Source organism: Schistocerca serialis, chromosome 1 (genome assembly GCF_023864345.2).
Source record: "Schistocerca serialis cubense isolate TAMUIC-IGC-003099 chromosome 1, iqSchSeri2.2, whole genome shotgun sequence".
NCBI lineage: Eukaryota > Metazoa > Arthropoda > Insecta > Orthoptera > Acrididae > Schistocerca > Schistocerca serialis.
The window spans coordinates 184,962,404-184,983,856 of NC_064638.1; positions in this window are offsets into that span (position 1 = coordinate 184,962,404).

The window sequence follows — 21,453 nt, forward strand, 5'->3', positions numbered from 1 at the left end:
CCTTACCACTTTTAAGAACACTTTTACGAAACAGTTTAGTATTTTGATGTACTTATGTTTTCCGCGTCTTTCAAGTCTCGGATCCCTTCAACAGTCGAAGTTTAAAGACCTTACGATAATAAGACGATGGATAGGAGGGAGGAGGGAGGGCAGAGGTCCACGTCACCTAAATTATGCAGCCGAAATTAGCAAAATGCTACGGTGTCACATCTCTGATTTTCCATCCAGGATTTTGTGTGAAAAACGACAAAAGGATTTCATAATTTCGACCTCCTCCAGGATGCTTGAAGTATGTAAGCCGCTTCTTCAGAATTCACAAGATCCAGTATCAATAAACAAGCAGTGATTCAAATGCAAAGAACTAAGTACAGCCGATGTCGTTATTTCTATCTAAGAAGATTGGAAAAGAGCTGACGCCGTCGTCTAAAGCTCACGGAAAAAGTCAGTGTACCACCAAAATGCATTAAAAATGTAAAGGCTGTTTCGACATCGGATTTATCCTCTGATGATGCCATTATGACATACCGGTTCGTGGTGGGAAGACACCTCCTCCAGGACTGCGCCGGCGACGTTATCGCACCCTCCCGCTTTGCGTGGGTCGACGTGCAGTAGCTGCCGTTGAACCTCTTGAGTTCAGTGAAGTCCTCACGGTCTTCTGCCGCGAGGTATACACGGAGCCTATCTTCCACCTTCCGGATATGGCCGTTACCTACTTCTTCTTCAACTAGCGGGAAGCTGGCCGCGACGGTATCGGCCAGTACTGCCGCTTTGGCGTCAGGCTCGGCCACTGCATGCTGTCCGCCATGTAGAAGCGGGACGAGCCTTCTGCAAAGGAACTGATTGGTTGCTTGCCAAGCAGTGCCTTCTGCTACGTTCAGGGTCGCTTTTCTCCCAGCCCAGTCCCTGTTCTTGTGTTCCGCGACCGCGTAGTATATGGCGCGGGGCATTCGGTTGAGCCGATTTTTCGTCGCCGCCTGGCGGTTGAAGTACCACTCTCCAACCAGCTGAGTCTTCTCCCGGATCATATGCAGAACGTCCGGCGGTAGCTGGCTGGAAAAGTCCTGCTGCTTCTGACGTCTGTTCTGCGTTGCCGCATCAGCCGCGCTGACCGCGATATGGGTGAACGCTGCGTGTGTTGCCTCCACCCTATCAACATCAGGATCCGGCACCGCGGCGAGCGTCTCTGACAGGTGCACCCGGAAGTGTTTCCAGTCGGTGTTAAAGTAGGTCTTGCGTCCTTCAGGTGGTGCAGGCCCGCCTGTGCTCAGATCGAAGATCACTGGCAGGTAATCGGAGGACAGGGCCACATCAGACTGCGTCATTGATCACCCCTTCGAAGATCATGATGTTCAGGACATCCGGGCGGCCGCTCTTGGGATAGTGTGTAGGGTCGTATGGCCCTAGCACTATGGCGTCATTATCTGTGGCCACCTTAAGAAGCCTCGTACCGCTCGTTATGGTGACCCTGGAGTTCCACTCCAGGTGCTTGTCAATGAGCGGCAACATTGTAGTCTCCTACAACAACAGGATTCCGAGACGCTGTTGGCTTTTTTATCGGCGGAGTTCTCTAGGATTCCGGTACGCGGTGATGGTAACTTGACACAATGAAGTGCTGACTGCGACGCCTGTTGCTTCTTGATGCGTCAGCTCTGGTAGTTGGATTAGGTGGTGTCGCAGTGTTCCTCTTAAGGAGACCACAGTTCGGCCGGAAGCTGTTCGTCTGTCGCCACGACAGTACGTGTTGTTAGGTGCCCTCGCTTTTACGCCGGGTTCTAGCCATGTCTCACACACGAGGCACACATACATGGTCTCGTCGCCGAAAAACTGCCTCGATTCTCCCTTCTGCTGCCTTATCCTGTTTGCGTTCCGTACGGAGGCGGTGTGACCTACGATGTGATTAGGTATACGTGTGTGGTTGGCTTCTCTTGTGGTGATAGGCTCGTTGGCCGCCATCGGTGCAGACACGATCATCTGCGGTAGTTGGAGTAGCAGCTGTTTAAACTCCCGTAGCATCTCCCGTAGTTCTGCGACCTCGGTGGTTGCAGTGGCCGAGGGTGTTGGGTCGGGCGTAGGTGGTGGGGGGCGGGGGGGAGGAGGGAGTCGCGCTGTGGCGGCCTCCCTCCACCGCGCCCACGTATCCGGCCGACCCTGCCCGGCGTCTCTGCTCCGCTCGTGGTGGTCAGCAGGGAACGCCTTCCTCTGCACGGATAGGCCGCTCCGCCTGCCGCGCCTGCTAGGCGTGTTGCTGTGCCGGTCATGCAGGCGTTTCCCATGTGGCCACTGCCGCTGCTGCTGCAGTAGCGTAGTTTCTTACCGGTTGAACTCTCCTCGCTCTTGCCTGCCGCCTATTTGCAGCAGCTTTTTGCAGCAGCTTTTTTGCAGCAGCTTTTTTGAAAGCTTTGCAGTAGCGAAAGCTGGAGAAATGTTATTTATTGCAGTGGCAGCACGTGGGTGTCTTCTTGATCAGGAATGGACATTCCCGGCTCGATTGCTCCCCAGCACACTTTACGCTGCTTGGGGACATTTTGCAGTATTTTGACAGGTGGTCAATTTCCTGGCAGTTGAAGCATCGAAACGGGCCTCTCCGCCTCCTCAGTTTTTCAACTGTGACCCCATTGACACTTTCCCACACGTTTCTTGAAACATCTTCCTATGCTCCGCTGTGTCACCCAGAATGACCTGGAAGAGTGGTGTCTGCGTTGTCTTTCGGCGACTTCTTCCGGGATACTGTCCTTACGGCGTACCCCTTGGCCTCGAAGTTCTTTGAGGTACAGGGAGTTCATACTGAAGGGCAGGTGGCGGAAGAAGTCTTCGAGCATCTCTGTATGTTCCGACAAATGCGTGAACCAGTTCAGACCACGGCTGTCAATGAGGTCAGTAACGCTTTTGTAGTCTTTGGCGGTTGGCGCCACGATTCTGTACATATCGTGTGAGCGGACGATTTGGATGGGATTCGGTTAATGAACAAAGGACATAAACCTTGAATTGTATTTCCCCAAAACCATTAATTAATTGTAATAAATTACACTGTGGCTTACTGATTGCATCGACGCAAACAAATCAAGCTGCTTAAAATATGAAGTAACAAAAATGTTATATGCCACAGGTGAACAGAAACTTAGTTTTGACAGTGATTCAAACGACCCAAATGTTTAATACATTAATGCACAATGATTATTAATTAAATTGTAAAGTACGTACTTTCACCTGGCACAGTTAATTTAATTGTAATTATACATTTGTGCTTCACATTCTAAAACTTTTTAGTCGAAGTTAAAATTTTCAAAAGGTATCACTCTTTTAAATAAGGTATAGGAAGGATATCTCACTTAAAAATGACCTAAGACCCTTAAGACAACAACACGTACATGACTAGCTCAAATAATAAACACAGAAAGTTCGCTGATTTCGACAGCGGAGACTACATTCAAACTCTAGCCAACATGGGCCTCCGGCTGGAGTGGCCGTGCGGTTCTCGGCGCTACAGTCTGGAACCGAGCGACCGCTACGGTCACTTCGCATCCTGCCTCGAGCTTGGATGTGTGATGTCCTTAGGTTAGTTAGGTTTAATTAGATCTAAGTTCTAGGCGACTGATGACTTCAGAAGTTAAGTCGCATAGTGCTCAGACCCATTTGAACCAACATGGGCCGCTTGCCAGTCAAAACATGTTACGACTGCGGCAGCGGGCAAACTTACATAGGTAATAGAGGAACACAGGCCACCTAGCAATCTTACCACAACCAGTTTACACGAAAGAGGAGGTGGGGGGGGGCGGGCATAATGAATAGAGTATAAAAAGATCTCAATGAGAAAATCCGGGATAGGCGCGGTAATATTGCACCTGAGCGCTAGTAGCCAAAATAAGGTTGACAGATAGCAAGGTCTGACATCATCTCAGGGCTAACTGGCACAACAAATAAATAAGAGTAACTTCTTGGGCATTCCCATTTGCTTGTTCTTTTAAATAGGATTAAGTACACATGAGACTAAAATCAGTTGGTAGCAACTTAACAAGCACACACAAAAATATCAGACTGCTGCCACATCACAGAACGGAACAGACGCGCGAGCGCAGTCCCCAGCAAGCCAGAAAACCAATAACACACACTCCAGCAACCGAGCCAGCCTGACCACAGTAATTTCAACTCAGAATCAGGGCGCGTCCACGCAAAACACACACTGCCAAATAATTCCCATCAACAGATACGGCTGCCCCCCCCGGGCGGGAAAACGGGGGCGACGACCGGGTGAACACCAGCAGAAAACTCTACGCCTAGACTCCGGCCAAAACGGAATCACGCAAAAAATACAAACAACAGCTGACGTAAGGTGCTCCGTCGTCTGCGTCGCGGGGTTCGTTTCAAACACAAAAAACCTGCCCTGCAGTCCTAACAACTGCTGGGAGCGGAAACCCAAGCGATATCGTGGCACCCTTTTCAGAGGCGGAGAACCTAGAGCGATCGCGTGCGCTGATCCATTAGTTGTCCACTACAGCACGTCACCAACACGCCACACTGCAACGGCCAAATCAACGAGGCCCGCCAACAACGAGACCACACCTCCGTGCCGGGGTGGAAGGCAAAATACCGCCAGCTCGGTGCGAATCCAACTGCCGAGCCGAGCGCGCGCGGCCCCTCGCGAAAAACGCTCCAGAGGGCAACAGCCGCCTCAGCGCCTGCGCAGGCCGAACCAGACGGAAACAGAAATACAAGTCGCTATCGATAGTGCCCGATACGCAACGCGCCAGAGAAATGGCACATCGTGACTTGGTAATTTGCAGTAAAGTTGTTCTTGACGACAGCGAGGATCACCTGTTCTACTTCTTTAAATAAGCCTCTGGCCATTTCACCATGATTGGTGGTGGCGGGGTTCCCTTGCTTCTCTGCTGCTGGTCTGCTGTCCCCCTCTCCTCCCCTTCGAGCTCAGCGAAACTGGTTTTTAACGACCACGTCTGCAGCAGTGGCCATCTTTACAGCTCTTCCAGTCTTCATACGTTTGGGTGTTTGAAACCCCTCCACGTAGCGGTCGTCTTAGGGGCTTTGCACCCTCTCGACGACGCCTTTCTTCGTGTTTCCAGCGTCGGAGCAGTGGTGGGAGCGGTGATAGTGGCACCTTTCCGGACTAGTTTCTGCCTGGCGCTTCCTAGTGCGCCTTTCCTCCCCCTTCATATCCTCCGCGTCTTCAGTCTCCTCTCCGTCGCTCCCCAGCATGAACTGGCCGGCCGTTGAACGGTGTCCGCGAAGACTTCTTTTATCTGCTTTCGTGACCCGACTTCAGGCCACGAGACTGGGTCTTCAGTGGGCAATGTTATCCTTTCGGGTGTCTTGATCTTGACCGTGGAGTTCTTTGGTCCGCCCACGTAGACTGAGCGGGTTACTGCGTAGGATGGCATGCTTTCTGCGTTAGAAAGGGAACAAGAAGAAGCAGAAGAGAACGGTTACTAACAGGTTGCTATAGGTTGCGGACAGGGTGTGGCCACCGGCAGTGTATTACCCCCGCCCACCCCCCCCCCCCCCCCCCCGGCCGGCGACTAAACCCGCAACTAGCTTCCTCGACAGAGGTCGAAGTCGTATAACAGCTACCTGATGAATGCGCGTGGTTTCGTGCTTCATCCTTCGTCTTTCCGGGGTGAGACGTCATAGGTAGCGGGCAGGCCGTATCCGCCTACACAACTGTTCGTACAGCTTCCTGTGTGTTCTTCTTCCATCTCTTCCTTAAATTGTCTCGTTGTCACTAGTGACAGTCCACTTCTTTTGCTGCTGGTGCGTGGTCGCTACTCGCGCAGACGGTCCGGCCAGCGTGTGGTCGGTCGCCAGTGAACTTGATTTCCAAGTCCCCTGACGAGTTGGTTGTCGGTTTCACTCGTTGCCGCCTAAAAACTTGCCGCTGATTGCCGAAAGCGCTGTTTGAGCGGCGGTATGCCGGCAAGTTCGTATAATCCCCTCGTTGAGAAATCGCGCGGCAGGTGCAGTGCGAGCCTGAGGGCTCTATTCTGCAAGGTCTGGAGCATCTTCACTGATGTACGCTGCTGTTGCAACCGACACAACACTAATCAGGCCAGTGTTGGATAGTGTGTTCTGTCGCAGTGTAGAGGCAGTGTCGACTCTGGGCTCAGCAGAGGGTACAGCAGGCGCATGCTGGACAGTGCCTTTGCCCGCACCTCCCGAATATGCGCCTTCCACATCAGGCGGCTGTCGAGGGTAACGCCGGGGTACCAACCAGAGTGTGACCATGGTACGGGGCCACCCATGATCTGCACCGGCCTGACGTCCGCTGGCACCGCCTGGCACTTGCGTGCGTTGAATTTGAGCCGCCATTTGGTGGCCCATGCTCAGAGCTTGTCGCAGGCGAGCTGCAGGTGGCGTCGCAGCAGTTGCGCGTTCATACTCCTCGCGAACAGCGCGGTGTCGTCCGCGTAGAGCGCCGGGTGTACCCTCGGCGTTTTTGGGACGCCTGCAGTGAAGAGGCGGTACAGTAGGGGTCCGAGCCCGGACCCCTGTGGTACTCCCGCTCTGATGGGGCATGCTGTAGACTTCCCATCGTCGGCTCGCACGTGGAAGGTGCGTTCTTCAAAGTATGATTGGAGTAGGTGGATGTGCTACCTTGGCACTCCCTGCACAAGTAGCATCTACAGGAAGCCGTTGTGCCACACGCAGTCGAAGGAGCCAGCGACGTCCAGTAGCAGCGCCCCTAAGTACTCACGACGCTCCAGAGGTCCCATCGCCTGCTCCACGAGACGCAGCAGCTGCTGTTGTGTCGTATGTTATCGGCGGAACCCGAATTGCTCGTCGGGAAGCAGGACTTCTTCCCTAACGTAGCGGCGCAACTTTCTCGCCTACAGGCGTTCAAACACCTTTTAAAGCAGGGAAAGACAACCGGCTGGCGCAGAACTACAGGCCAATCAGCCTCCTGCCTTCCACTTCAGAGTTGCAGCTACCCATCGGCGTGGAACACGCTGAGGTGGTGGCCATTCCAAAAGATCGCGTCCTGACGGCTATTTTTAACGCTGACTGCGTCAGGCAGCAACTTCTTCAGCAGCGCATTCGTCACGTCGTCGCAACTACCCGTCTTCCTGGTTGGCAGGAGGGCGAACTGCTGTTGCACCTCTCCTTCGGCTATTTCTTCTATGACGTCATCGTTCGCTCTGGTGGCCAGGTAGGCGGGCCGTCGCTCCGCTTGAAGACGTCGTCGACGAAGAATACGTCCGTTTGGTGGCAAAGTGAATTTTGTCGCAAACGTGTCGGCTAGTATGCTACGCTGGCTTTGGCGTCTGGTTCCGCGCAGACGTCTCGCCGCATCTGCAGCGGCGGAATGCGTTGGCGGCGCTGCAGGAACCTCTTCGTTGTTTTCCATGCGTTGGTTCTACTCTAGGCTCTTTCGTGACTTGTGAGGTGCCAGAGGCCCCGCCGCGAAGCCATTCTTCTGCCTGATAGAGTCTATGATGTCAGGAGGCAGCTGGCGGGAGTAGTGCCGTGGTTTCCTCGGGCCTAGCGGTGTGGCTGCAGCTGCTGCATCCAGCGTGAGACTCGTGAATGCTGCGATGGCCCCGTTTGCTCCCATTACGTCCGGGTTGGACGTGGCGGTGACTGATTGTGCCAGGTGCACTCGGAAGTTCTCCCAGTGGGTGTTGTGCAGCGGCATGTGGCTCTCCGGTGGTGCTACCCTACCCTATCTGTGTCTACGTCGACAGGGCATAGTCGGTAGACGCGACTGTGTTTTAGGCGGCCCCCTTGATGATGGCGACGAAGAGGACGTCGGGGAGGCCGCGTCGTGGGTATATGGTAGGGTCGTAAGGCCCTACCACAATCGCATCGTGGTGCCTAGCTAACCGGAGAAGCCGCCGTCCGCTGTTGTTCGTTCCTCGGGAGTTCCATTCCGAGTGTTTGGCGTTGAAGTCGCCGCCAATGAAGAGGTTGCCGCACAATGCCAGCAGCGCTTCGAAGTCTGCTGGTTGTAGTGTCCCTCTCGGTGGCCGGTATGCTGCGACGAACGTAATCATCCCCGCCAACATACTGGCAGCGACGGCAGTCGCTTCCTCCGATTCAGCTCGTGAAGTTGGCGAGAGGTAGAACGGCGGTGTACGTGAAAACATCGTTGACACCACCCTGTACGTTTCTCTGTCTGTGCGGTAGCAGCGGTAATTTGCTGCCCGCACTTTGACACCGGGTTTCAGGTGAGTTTCCGTGACGAGGCAAACGTCCACTCCCTCGCCGCGCAGAAGTTGCCGGAACACGCCTTCTTGTTGCGGATGCTGTTAGCGTTCCAGATGCAGGCTAACAGTCCCAGTATTGGCGTGTTATCCATGTCTGGGCGTTGGAGTTGTTGTTATGGTGTTGGCCTGGGTGGCCGCTTGCACTGCAGCCACTATAAGCTGCAGAATCTGGATAACGAGCTGTTTAAACTTGTTTAGCATCGCCTTGAGTTCCACTGCTTGGTTGTTGCAGCTGGTTCCTCCTGGCGCGATGTCGTCCGTTGGGCTTGTTCGGCGGTTTGTGGGTCGGTGGCGGCCGTTGACCTCTCCTACCGCGTCCCTGGCCCGTCCTGGCAGGTGTCTGTTGCTGTTACTCTGTGTTGGATCCGCTCCCAGTCGCGTCTGCCGCAGCAGTAGCGTGCTCCCTCTGTCGTCCGCTGCCATGGCCTTCTGTGGCTGCGTCTGGACGTCGTTGCCTTGGCCCGGCTGGTGTTGCTCTCGTTGCTGTGGCGTAACTGGTTCCCTGCTTGACTGGTCTGGAAGGGGCCATCCGTCACTTCTAGTTTGCGGCTGCGCGCTTGAGGGCGCTACAGCCTCGGTAGTTGCAGCAGCGTGGTGGGTGGGTCTTCGGGATTGTACAATCCCGACTGAGATGCGCTCCCGCACACTTCACGCATCGTAGGGGCATCTGGCAGAACTTCGCAGAAAACGAGGGCCTGTGCCGTGCTTTAACTGCCACGGCCTTGACCACATAGCGAAGTTTTTCAACCGTAACTCTGGCACTGCCAACTGTCTTGATAGGAAGATTTTCCATATTTTCCACGTTGTCGTCGAGGATGGCCAGGAAGATTGGTGTGTCGGAGTTGTCTTTTGGCGACTTCATTCGCGACGTAGCACGAATGTTGTAGCCCATGTCTTCCAGCAGCTCTTTTAGGTAAGCTGGGTCCATGCTGAAGGGGACTTCGCTGGAGGTGGTCTTCCGCATTTTCTCCGGCTCCGAAGAGTAGGTGAAGCAGTGCAGGCCCTCCTCCTTTACGAAGCCCATGAGCCCTTTGTAGTCATCAGTCGTGTGACAACTTTATAAACTCGCGTCCTGTCACGCGAGTTGTGAAGTTGCCCCTCACGACCGATTTTATCTTCTCTTCGAAGGTTTTGAAGGCGCCCATGTATTGGATGACGATAGGCGGGAGCGGGGGCGGGGGCGGGGGCGGGGGCGGCGTCGGCGTCGTCTTCTGTTGCTGATTCTCCGTAGTCGCCGCACCATCCTCGGTGAGGTCGGAGAATCAGTTATTGATGCCGATGCTGTCGTCTGTTGCAAGCACACCGCCAGTGCGGTGGTGCTCGCGTTTCGGCTTCACGAAGCCGTCTTCATCTGCCGTTTGTGGGGCCCTGTTCCCCTTCCTGGATGCCTTCTGCTGCGTGTGGAGTGTGGGAGCGCCACTGACGGCGCCTGTGGCAGTTCGTTTCTTGTCGGTTGTGGTTGCGTTTGCGTCAGATGGGTGCTTCCGCGACGCTTGCTCCTCTTCCATTTCCTCAGCTGTCGGTTTTGCCCCTGGTATGAGGCCCAGCAGTAGGGCAAGGCCCTCCTCTGCCTCAGGTGCTGTGTCAACGGCCGTCTTTGAAGGCGTGCACTGCGATGTCGTGTTGCTCTTCGTGGCCGCGGGCCGGCATGCCGGCGCTGTGGCGTGCGGAGTCGGAACTTTGTCTGCTGCACGGCTCGTACGCTTAAGGTAAGAGGTCCTCCTACACCAAGTGCACGTGCAACAATGTTCAAGGAGAACCCCCCTCCGCAGAGTGCGCGCGCCATCTCTGCTGCGTTGTGCTCTTCTTCCTGGGTCGTAACGTCGTAGGCGGCGGGCAAAAAGCCGGACCACTCGCTTCCACAGCCGAGGCTGCGTCCGCATAACGCCGCTCAGACCCAATAGTGGCATACTTACCGTTCTCCGATTCTACGTGCCGGTCAGTCGTAAGTAGTGGGTAAGAAGAAGCCTCCAGCAAAGGCAGCTCTGCTGATTGCCGATCCACCGCACTACTCGCTCCCGCGGCCGAAGCCGCGGTCGCATAATGGCGTCTCGACAATGGACTCCGAGAAGGCTACGGAAATGCGTTCGTCTGTGTGGTCGTCGTTGGTGGGGGCCCGGATGGAGCCACCGACCGAGTGAACTCGACCGGACAACCATCCGCCACACCCTGCGCTTCGTCACTGCGGTCCGCACGATTTGGCATCTCAGCTCGGAATGCTGGCCGTCGGACACAGAGGACAGAGCGCCAGACGCGGCGCGGACCGCAGAGGGAACGTCTAGCACAGTGTAGGCATAAATACCTCTCGTTACTCACTGGAATCTGTATCTGACAGTAACTGACAGACTTTCAGTACCAGGTGCAGTCCTAGTTTGTCGCAACCAGTAAGTTTTACCGAAGATTTTGTCCACTCATGAACTGCTAGGCTGTGCTTTAATACAGACAGGATACTCTCTAGGTTGCACAAGTAAATACATTTGTTGCACTGGAACATCTATATTCAGGGTGTTGGTAATGTTTGAACAACTAACTCAACAAACTGCTAGGCTTCTGATAGTTTCGTTCGTGACCCCCTAATTTGTAGGTGGTAAGGACGCAGAGTGAGATAAATAGAGCTTACTGATTACATTCCTGCCCGTCTAGCTGTCTATCGGTTATCGCCTCCTTAAATGAAATACGTGAGACATTCTGTCTGCTTTTGGCTGATGGGGTGATACGGCTTCCCGTTTCATCGTGTCACCTATTTCTCTAGTGCATTACAGAATCCTGAATGAAAAGTTAGGGATCAGGCCCTTGATCGACCTCTGTAACCGTTGCTTTTGATTTTCTGTTCTTGGCCATAATGAGGCATATCAGCAGCTGCCGCTAGCCGAAAAGGTTAAGAATCGTTACGAAGGTTGTAAAGACGGCAATTTGTTATAGTAAAGGCATGTCTGATTCGGTTTGTGGGCCACGATGGTCGTTTCGTCGCATTAACTAGATTGTAAAGGCACCAAATTTTAAATTCACCTAAAATACAGTTATTTAGACGACGTTCTTGTGTACAGGAGAACCTATTCTGAACGTCCTCATTGCCTTGAATGACCTTCCCGCTGTTTTTGGGAAGCTGGGTTAGCTGTACAACTTAAGGTGCATTTTGCTTGTTGGAAAATATCCCTTATGGCACATATTGTCTCAGCCTGATCAATCATGATGCCCTGTTCTGTCAGTAAGATGATTCTTCCATCCTAGGGTAAGAATGGTGTGGATGGATTTAAGGGCTCGGTAATTTTTGGGAAAACGTAAAAATGCCGCCAACTGGGCAACACCAGAAATGAATCCATTACGTCGGAAAGGGGCAAAGTTCCAGTCGATTGCCACCCAGGTAGCTGCCTTCGGTGCATTCAAAATGGCTTTAAGTAGCGCTCTTGTCATGGTTGTTCCTGATTTTCAGCGTGAGTTCGTTCTTCAGACTGAGGCAACTGGCCTTAGCCACAGTGTTCACCATTATACTTCGGAAGTGACCATCCTGAAATGAAATGTCTATGTATCAAGGGCCTTACCATAAGCAGAACATAAATATTCAGAATATTAGAATTTAAATTTCTCAAGGCCGAACAGGTCAGCAAAAGATTCCAACCTACCGCGAACACAAGCAAATCAAATAGGAAACTGATAACCATGTGCTGAGCTGGGGATTGGGATGCCCCGTAAAGCTGACAGGATTGCTCATTTGGCCATTAGGATTTCCGCTCTACGTTTAGACACGTAAGGTTGCCGAAGATCAAACTGCTAATGGTCTTACGTGCATGTTTACTTATTTCTCGCTCACAATGAAATACCTGCAAGGTAGTCACAAACCAACGTGTGTATATAATATCCTGAGTGAAAAAGTTATTTCGTGAGAGACAGAATCAGGATGCTTAGTCCATAGGATAGTCAAATACGTCTTCAAGTATTTTAACAAATCGTTATGCAGAGATCATTTGTGTAGTATAAAATTCAGTCCGGAAGTGCTCACCGACTGTCCATTGTGTGGCAAGGTGTCACTAATGTTGGTGAAAGCCTCAAATGTTGTGGAAGTGTAGAGGTGAAGGCACTTCTACTTGCTGTCAGCTCCCATTCTTGGTCCTCGTCGACTTCCTGTCGCAGCCTAACACTGGCTGAGACTGTAGCGGTAGGAGACGGGCTATTTGACATGCTTGTCATTTGAGTGGCTGTGTAGGTCAGTCCCAGTTTGCAGGTGTATGTCACAGCAAAATCGGGGGTGCAATGTGTGCTTTTATTGCTAATATGGAGTGGGAATGGACAGCAGTTGCTATGGTAGTGGTAGCCGCTTCTGTAATTTAAGGAAAATTGTAGAAGTCATCGACAAATAGCAACCCTTTGAATGGACCGACGAAATTAGCATGCACTCTTGCCAGAGAAACTCAAGGCATGGTCAGTTGTCGAGGTGCTGTGCTGTGCTGGGGCTGGTTGCCTGGGGGCATGGACCCTACAGTTCCGGAATGTGTGTTCTATGGTGACGTCAACGCCAGGCCAATACATATGATTCTGAGCTATCTGCTTCATTTTGTACATTCCCCAATGTACATTGTGGAGGGGTTTCAGTATGTGGGAGGTGATGAAACTACCACCTGACATTGACTGTATCAATTTATATGCTATCGACGACTCAGTGTCATTATGGTTGTACTTCAAACAAAGTCTGCACCATCCTAGGTCAGTGCCCCTAGGCTGGTGCTCCAGTCAACCCCACGGTACAGCAAACATCTTTTCAAGAAGCGAATCATGGCCTTCTTCACGCTCTACGTCACGCACCGTAAGCAGGAGTTGAAGGTGTGTCGCTAGATAGCGTGTTAGGAAAAACACAGCACTTCTAGCCTGTTGAAGACTGCATTTGAGCTGCACGGCTTTGGGGGAATGTGCATCAGCGTTGGAATGATGTGTGGTGGTCTGATAACGGATATAGTTAGTTCAGTTACGCAGTACTACAAGTAAGCCTCGGAACATTACTGGCAAAAATAGACGACGTCAATGGCAAAAAAACGGTATACGATTTGGAACGTGGAATGTAAGGAGTCTGTACAAGACAGGAGCTGCAATCAGTGTGGTCAAGGAAATTCAGAGGTGCGAACTAGACCTAGTTGCACTGCAACAAATCCGGTGGGACGATGCTGGGAGCATTGATGTTGAAAACTGTACAATTCTGTATCGAGCCTGTGAACGAGGTCATCTGTTAGGCACTGGTTTCTGCGTCAGTAAGACGTTGGCCACTAATGTTTCAGAATTCGTTTCAGTCAACCCAAGAATATCTGTTCTAACACTGGATGTAAAGCATATTAAGGCGACTTTTGTGAACTGTCATGCTCCCACGGAGGAGAGCGAATGTGAAGTGACAGACGAGTTCTATGCACAGCTAGAGGCAGCGATGGACGCTATACCAAATGGACACCTGAGGAGCCTCCTTGGTGATATGAATGACAAGGTGGGGAAAGAACATAGTCCAAGACACAACAGGTAGGCACAGTCTACACAACCTAAGCAATGACAATGGAGTTAGGTTCATCAGCTTCGCTACATCATTAGGGTTGCTCATCTCCAGCACAAACTTCCAGAGGAAAAACATACATAAAGGTACCTGGGTATCACCAGATGGGAGAACCGTAAATCAAATAGACCATGTTGCCGTTGATCTCAGAGCCAAGAGATGGGTGTCAGATGTTACGACAGCACGAGGTGCCGAAGATGGGAGTGATCATTTCCTGGTCAGAGGCCGTTTAAACATACAGCGTAAAGGAAGAACGGGACCTAAGTTAAAAAGAGTGGAAAGGTACCATGTGGAGAAACTGAAAGATGAGGCAACGAAGACCGGACACCAGTTGCAACTTAGTAACCGCTTAGAAGCACTCAGTGAAATGGACGCAAATCAGGACCTTGAACAAATGTGGGGAAACATCCAGAGCTCAGTTAGGGATACAGCAAAGGAAACACTCATGGAAAACCCAGTGGGCAAGATGATGTGGTTTAGAAAGGAATGTGCAGATGCCCTGGACAGGAGAAAGGAAGCCAGGAACAAATGGCTGAAGTGGACAAATCTGGTACAGGCCGAAGCACAATTTGAGGTGGTCGGAAAGACTACACAAGCAATTCTGAGAAGAGTAAAGAGGAAATAGATAAGGAATATCATCACTGAAGCAGAAACAGACTTCAGAGGATAAGAGACCCACCCCTGCGGGTCCGGGGTAAGAATAGGCCCGAGGTATTCCTGCCTGTCGTAAGAGGCGACTAAAAGGAGATTCAACCGTTTTGGCCTACCATGTGATGGTCCCCATTGGGGTTTGACCTCCATTTTTCAAAATTCTACAGAAGTACGAGCCTTTTGGGAAAGGACACCTTACGTGGTGTACCACTGGTCCTAAGTGCACTAAGACCTTGGCACTCAGCATTGTACCGGCGTTGTAACCATACCCACTGTTCCTCAAATTGGGCCTAAACGCCTGATGGGTTGTACAAGTTACGCCCATAGTGCGTCCCCATCTGCACCAGCGATCATGATGGACTTTCCATTGCACCAGAAATCCAGCACGGTAGCCAGCCCGTTGTGGTGGGGTCGTCATGTACCCTCTAGGTTGTAGCCCCCCTGACAACACAAGGATCGTACTGCCGATACCTGAGCTGCACCCTCCCCACGTCGGCCAAGGAGTAGATGCTCGTCTCCTTGGGGCATCAGAACTCCCGGCAACGGTCATCCTGCCAGGTGGCCCTTGCTGAGGCTGGGTGGCGCCCGTGGGGAGAGCCCCCGGTCGGAGTGGGTGGTATCAGGGCGGATGTTCAGCAGATGAAACGTCAACACGTATCAGGTCGCTCTGCGGCCGAGTCTTTCAAAAGAAAAGGCACCGTTTCTAGTTCTGGTTCTCTTGCCCTTTCCCCCTTGGCCACTCCCTGGGAGGAGGGACAGGCCCGCCGGCTTGGGGCGAAGTACTTCCCCCGCTATTTGGTCTGTTCTCGAACCGATAGGGGGACGTTCGCCACCTCCAAGCGCATGTTCTTTCTTCAGCACATTGAGGACATCTTCGGGGAAATCGAGGCTCTCAGCAAGATGCGTTCAGGGTCCGTTCTTATCAAGACCACCTCCGCCACACAGTCGGCGGCGTTCCAGGCGTGCGACCACCTAATGGACATCCCAGTATCCATTGTCCCGCATCTGGCACTAAATAGGACGCAGGGGGTTATTTTTCATCGTGACCTCCTGCTACAATCTGATAAGGAGCTCAGGGCCAACCTGGAGCGCTGAGGCGTGCATTTCGTCCGGCGAGTCCAGCGCGGCCCCAAAGATCGTCGCATCGACACCGCGGCCTTTGTCCTCGCCTTCGAGCGGGACGTTCTCCCGGAGAAGGTAAAGGTGATGTGCTACCGGTGCGACGTGCGACCTTACATCCTGCCTCCTATGCGCTGTTTTCGGTGTTTGCGCTTCGGGCACATGTCGTCACGGTGTGAGGCTGAATCCCTTTGTGGCGATTGTGGACGTCCTCTTCATGAGGAACATACATGCACCCCACCACCTCGGTGCATTAATTGTCCTGGCGTCCACTCGCCTAGATCCTCAGATTGCCCCGCATATCAGAAGGAGAAGAAGATACAAGAACTCAAAACTTTGGATCGGCTCTCTTATTCTGAGGCCAGGAAGAAATATGACCACCTCCATCCCGTGCCGTTGACCACTTCGTTTGCCTCAGTTCTGTCCACTCCTTCCGCGGTATCCTCACCCCTATCCTGTCCCCCCTCCACCTCCTCCGCCCATTAGGGGGCTCTGCCTCCGCCTCCCAAATCCCTCCCTTCCAAATCCTCCTCCCCTGTGGCCCCCACCCCCTCTGCCCCAGACCCACCCTTCCTCCTCCTGTCCCCCCGCCACCTCAGAAGCGATCCTCTTCTCAGGCGTCCATCGGGGAAATGTCCCGGACCCCAGCTTCCGAGGTCCGGCGTTCCAAAACGGACCCCGCGCGTGAGGACCTTCTTCGGGTCCTGCCAACCATCCCTGTGCCTCCTCGGCTTTCCAAGAAGGCCTCCAAGAAGAAGTCTCTCTCCCCTTCTCCACCCTGGCGCGTTTTGTCTGACGCTCCATCCGTGAGTCGCTGCTCCCGGCCATTCTCAGTTTCGCCGGGACGCTCTGCTGCCAGGCGCTCCGCTGGCCTTTCGTCGGCAAATGATGCTGCCCCTCCTACACAACCAGAGACAGCGGCCGCAGCTGGCGACGACTCGATGGAACCGGATCCTCCTCCCGCCGGTTGAGGCGTTGTTGCCTCGCAACCTGGCCCTCCGCGGCCGTCGAGGTGACCAGCTCTTCCCCCATCTCATTCCCCCAACTTTTTGACTAGCGATGGCCTTGTTACATTGGAACATAAGAGGTATTCGATCTAATCGGGAGGAATTACAACTGCTCATCCGCCTGCACTGTCCGCTTGTCCTTGGTCTCCAGAAAACCAAGTTGCGCCCGACTGACCGTATTGCCTTTCCTCACTATACCTCGGAGCGGTATGACCTCACCCCCATGGACGGTATCCCAGCTCATGGTGGGGTCAAGTTGCTCATTCGGGATGATGTCTATTACCATCCCATCCCATTGACCACCCCACTCCAAGCAATAGCAGTCCGTATTACTCTTTCTGCTTTTACTTTTTCAGTTTGTACCATGTACACTCCACCGTCATCTGCTGTTAGTCGGGCTGACATGATGCACCTGATCGTTCAGCTCCCCCCGCCGTTCTTATTGTTTGGCGACATCAATGCCCATCATCTTTGGGGCTCTCCTGCATCCTGTCAAAGAGGCTCACTCTTGGCGGATGTCTTCAACCATCTCAATCTTGCCTGCCTCAATACCGGCGCCCCGACTTTCCTCTCGGACTCTACTCATACCTACTCCCACTTGGACCTCTCGATCTGTTCTACCACTCTTGCCCGTCGGTTCGAGTGGTATGTCCTTTCTGACACCTATTCGAGCGACCATTTCCCCTGTGTCGTTCGTCTCCTGCACCACACCCCATCCCCACGTCCTTCGCGCTGGAACCTACTGAAAGCTGACTGGGGACTTTACTCCTCCCTGGCGACCTTTCCGGACCACGATTTTCTCAGTTGTGACAGTCAGGTCGAATACCTCATGGCTGTTATCATCAATGCTGCCGAACGTTCCATTCCTCGTACTACCTCTTCTTCACGTCGCGTTTCCGTCCCCTGTTGGAATGAGGCTTGTAGGGATGCTATCCGTGCTCGACGACGTGCTTTATGCACCTTTCGCCACCATCCCACGTTGGCGAATTGTATTGAATACAAACGACTCCGAGAACAATGCCGTAGAGTCATCAAAGACAGCAAAAAAGCTTGTTGGGCCTCTTTCACCAGCTCCTTTAACAGTGTTACTCCCTCTTCCGTCGTTTGGGGTGGCCTGCGCCGGTTATCGGGCATTAAGGCCCACTCCTCGGTACCTGGCCTGACCTCAGGTAATGAGGTCCTTGTTGATCCTGTGGCTGTCTCCAACGCCTTTGGCCGCTTTTTCGCGGAAGTTTCAAGCTCCGCCCATTACCACCCTGCCTTCCTTCCCAGGAAAGAGGCAGAAGAGACTCGACGACTTTCCTTCCACTCGCTGAATCTGGAAACTTATAATGCCCCCTTTACTATGTGGGAACTCGAACGTGTGCTTGCACTGTCCCGGTCCTCTGCTCCGGGGCCAGATGCCATTCACGTTCAGATGCTGGCACACCTTTCTCCAGCGGGCAAAAGCTTCCTTCTTCGTACCTATAACCGCGTCTGGACCGAAGGTCAGGTCCCCATGCGTTGGTGTGACGCTGTCGTTGTTCCTATACCCAAACCCGGGAAGGATAGACACCTTCCTTCTAGTTACTGCCCCATTTCTCTTAGAAGCTGTGTCTGTAAGGTGATAAAGCGCATGGTTATGATCGGTTAGTTTGGTAAGTAGCCGTCGAGATTCAAGAATCCAATGTCCAATGCGGCTTTCGTCGCCGCCGCTCCGCTGTTGACAATCTTGTGACCTTGTCGGCATTCATCATGAACAACTTTTTGCGAAGGCGCCAAACGGTAGCCGTGTTCTTCGACTTGAAGAAGGCTTATGATACCTGTTGGAGAGGAGGTATCCTCCGCACTATGCACAAGTGGGGCCTACGCGGTCGTCTGCCCCTTTTTATTGATTCCTTTTTAACGGATCGAAAGTTTAGGGTACGTGTGGGTTCCGTATTGTCCGACATCTTCCTCCAGGAGAACGGAGTACCTCAGGGCTCCGTCTTGAGCGTAGCCCTTTTTGCCATCGCGATCAATCCAATTATGGATTGCATTCCACCTAATGTCTCAGGCTCTCTCTTTGTCGATGACTTCGCGATATACTGGAGTGCCCAGAGAACATGCCTCCTGGAGCGCTGCCTTCAGCATTTTCTAGACAGCCTCTACTCATGGAGCGTGGCAAATGGCTTCCGGTTCTCTGAAGAGAAGACGGTTTGTATCAACTTTTGGGGATATAAAGCGTTCCTTCCGCCATCCTTACATCTCGGTCCCGTTGTTCTCCCATTCGTGGAAACAACTAAGTTTCTAGGGCTCACGTTGGACAGGAAACTGTGTTGGTCTCCACAAGTCTCTTATTTGGCGGCTCATTGTACACGTTCCCTTAATGTCCTCAGAGTTCTTAGCGGTTCATCTTGGGGAGCGGATCGCACTGTCCTGCTTCGCTTGTATCGGTCCATTGTCCGATTGAAGCTGGATTATGGGAGCTTCGTCTACTCGTCCGCTCGGCCATCCCTCTTACGCCGTCTCAACTCCATCCACCATCGGGGGATCTGTCTTGCGACCGGAGCCTTCTACACTAGTACTGTGGAGAGCCTTTATGCTGAAGCTGCCGAATTACCATTGACCTACCGGCGCGACGTACTGCTGTGTTGGTATGCCTGCCGGCTGTGGTCTATGCCCGACCACCCCTCTTACCAGTCCTTCTTTGCCGATTATCTCGACCGTCAGTATGGGTTGTATGTGTCTGCCCTGCTGCCCCCCGGAGTCCGCTTCCGTCGCCTGCTTCAACAATTGGATTTTGCCCTCCCTACCACCGTCAGAGAGGGTGAGAGCCCGACACCACCTTGGCTCCAGGCTCCGGTTCATATTTATCTCGACCTCAGGTTACTCCCCAAGGAGGGTACTCCGGCTGCAGTGTATTGCTCACGTTTTGTCGAACTTCGTGCTCGACTTGCCGGTCACACCTTTATTTACACTGATGGCTCCAAAACTGACGATGGTGTCGGCTGTGCCTTTGTCGTCGGAGCCGCCACCTTTAAATACCGGCTCCTCGACCAATGTTCGAGCTTTACGGCCGAGCTTTTTGCTCCCCATCAGGCCGTTCAGTATGCCCGCCGCCACCGCCATTGATCGTATGTACTCTGCTCTGACTCACTCAGTGCTCTTCAGAGCCTTGGAGCTCCCTATCCGGTCCATCCCTTGATTCAACGGATACAGCAGTCCCTCCATTCTTTCGCTGATAATGGTGGTTCTGTCAGCTTTCTGTGGGTTCCCGGACATGTAGGAGTGCCTGGGAATGAGGCTGCGGATGCTGCAGCCAAGGCTGCAGTCCTCCTGCCTCGGCCAGCCTCCCAATTGTGTCCCGTCATCTGACGTTCGTGGGGATGTATGTAAGAGGCATGTGTCGTTGTGGTGGGATGCTTGGTCATCCCTCCAAGGAAACAAGCTCTGGGCAGTAAAACCGCTCCCAACTGCTTGGACAACCTCCTCCCGACCATTTCGGCGAGAGGAGGTCCTTCTGACCAGGTTGCGGATTGGGCATTGCCGGTTTAGCCACCGCTACCTGCTCTCCGGTGACCCAGCCCCGCAGTGCCCTTGTGGTCAGGCATTAACAGTGCGCCATGTTTTATTGGCGTGTCCCCGTTTTAGTCAATTTTGTGTTGTCCTGTCCCTGCCATCTCCTTTACCAGATGTTTTAGCTGATGACGCTCGAGCAGCTGCTCGTATTCTGCGTTTTATAACTTAAAAGGTTAGATGTCTTTGGACAAGCCAGTTACACTTATTTTATCTGCATCTTTGTCAGGTCCCCCATCCCCTTGCGTTTTACTAGATTCCATGTGCTCTAACAACAGTGACTGGGCGCTAATGACCTCAGCAGTTGAGCGCCCTTAAACCCCACCAAAAAAAAAGAGGATAAAAGACGAGGGAAATGTTTCTGAGGGTGAAGTACCTCTGACAAATTTCTGCTTGGCCTGGTGACCTTTGCAAAGATTCCCGTGATAAGATCCTGACGAACGGTAGGGACATAGCTGAGAGATGGAAAGAGTACTTTCGACAGCTGCTAAATTGTGATGAACCTGAACTGCAGTTTGATTTCCAGTACCCAATTACAGCCGATGCAGACTATCCCCCACCTACCCTGGAAGAAATAAAAACCAGAATCAGACACCTTGAACAGAATGAGAGTCCAGGTGAAGATGGAATACAGGCTGAAATGATTCTGGCAGGAGGAAAGAGACTTGCGGAGAAAATACACCGACTGATATAGGAAATATGGACTAAAGAAGAACTACCAGGAGAATGGAAAACAGCTCTGATTTGTCCAGTACATAAGAAGGGCGACAAACTGAAATGTGACAACTATCAAGGAATCACCTTGCTTAAAGTCTGCTATAAGATCCTGTCCAATTGCCTCATACATAGAATTCAGCCAGTGGCAGAATCGGTGATTGGGGAGTAACAGGGAGGTTTCCGGCCAGGACGGTCAACAGTAGATCATATCTTCCGTCTCTGGCAGCTCACTGAGAAACTGGGTGAATATGGTAAAGATTTGCATATTTTATTCGTTGATTTTAAGAAAGCCTATGATTGCATACATCGCAAGAGCCTGCTCAACTGTGTAAGGGAGTTTGGCATAGCAGAGAAACTCATCAATCTTATAAAGATCTGTTTGAACGAAACACATGCAAAGGTGAAGATGGGAAATCGCGTAACTGAGGAATTTGAAATTGTGACAGGACTCAGGCAAGGAGATGGGTTGTCCCCTATCCTGTTCAACTTTGCCCTCGAGAAGATCGTACGAGAGACCTCCCAAGAGAACGAAGGGATTGAAATCGAAGGAGAGAGACTGGCATACTTAGCCTATGCAGACGACTTCGGTTTACTCTCTAGGTCGGAAGAGGAGTTGGAGCAAAGGACCAAAGCACTAAAGGAAGCTGCAGTAAATTTGTCTTAGCTTCGTTTGTTTAGC